This window comes from Echinops telfairi, unplaced genomic scaffold (genome assembly GCF_000313985.2).
Source record: "Echinops telfairi isolate 266 unplaced genomic scaffold, ASM31398v2 ScPeMD7_7469;HRSCAF=8507_1, whole genome shotgun sequence".
Lineage (NCBI taxonomy): Eukaryota > Metazoa > Chordata > Mammalia > Afrosoricida > Tenrecidae > Echinops > Echinops telfairi.
The window spans coordinates 140,117,303-140,118,865 of record NW_022111373.1 but is presented as its reverse complement, the minus strand read 5'-3'; positions in this window follow the sequence as shown (position 1 = coordinate 140,118,865).

Below are 1,563 nucleotides of genomic sequence, written 5' to 3'. Positions count from 1 at the left end.
AGCAGAAAAGTGGGTGAAATGAGACAGCAGTCGGTGCATGATGTGAAAAAAAAATTATAAATTATCAAGGAGGCATGGGAGAGGGAGGTGGGGGGAATGAGGAGCTGATGCCAGGGGCTGAAGTAGAAAGAAAATGTTTTGAAAAAGATGATGACAACATATGCACAGATGTGTTTGACAAAATGAATATATATATGGATCATGATAAGAGCTGTCAGAGCCCACAATAAAATGACTTAAAAAAACAAAAACATGATTTTTATGGCATGTGAATCATGCTTAAATAAAGATGCCAATCTTAGAAAAGAAGAAAATAGTTGGTGTAAGTTTTATTTTACCATTTGCAGAGTGGGAATTTCCAATTCTCTAATGAGAAAACAAAACACGAGCATAGGGCAGTGTGTCTTATGACGATGGCTTCCATTTTGCATCAATGCCAGAAGCGATGCGAATGGTACTTGAAGGACCAGCGGGACTAGCTATTGTCAATAGGTTCCTGCAGAGCTTCCGTGCTAAGAACAGACAAGGAAGAATGAAGAGGCAGTCCACTTATGTAAAACTAATGACGGAAAACCGTATCGATATCCCTAGAATAGCCAAGATCAATTGGATGTGTGAAGAAAGGGTTTGAAGAAACATCACTCAGGTTGAAGCCACTGAAAATGCTATCAGGGGAGTTGCTGCTTCCTCAAAGGAGCATTGACCTTAACAATGGACGGAACAATTTTGAAGCTTTTGTTTGCTGACCAGGAATGACTTAAAATGAGAACAACAGCTGCAAATATCCATTAATAGGAAGAATTCTGGAAATGCAAATTATAAACCTATGAGGGAGTCAGAAATGAAAGGGGACTCCTGAAGATAGATCTCCTAGGCATTGAGAAGCAAAATGCTTCTTGGGCGTTTTGAAGCAAACAGGCCTATGGTGTTCTATGTGAGGAATGAAACTCAAATAGGAATAGTGTTACATTCATAATGAAAAATAACATCTCAAAATTTATCTTGAAGTATAATGCTGTGTGTGAGAGGAGAACATCTATATATCTATAGTGAAGACAGGCTCACCCAACTGTTTGTCGCCAACCACCAACGCCAGTTATGAAGATATTCAAGAATTTTACACACCTCTTACAGCTGAAAATAATCAAACATGCAATACGTTGATGATTACTGGTCATTGGAATGTGAAAGTCAGAAACAAAGGGGAAGGGTCAATAGTTAGAAAATATTAACATAGTGAGAGAAATGAAGCTTGAGATAGCATTATAGAATTTTGAAAAATTAACTACTTCACCACTGCGAATACCTTTATAGAACAGTATGAAGAGTGAGTATTCACATGGTTCTCGCAAGATCGAACCTGCAGGAGTAAAACCGACTACATTTGTGGGAAGAGACAAAGCCTAGCCACCCAGCAAGTTTCATTATCTGACGAGGACCCAGCAATCATCCTCACAGCCTTCCACAAAGTGGAAGCACACTTTTTATGAGAATTTTTGCACTGATCTAGAATCCTTTATCTCTTCCAGAAGCATCCTACAGTCTTTTTTAAAGAAGTAGATC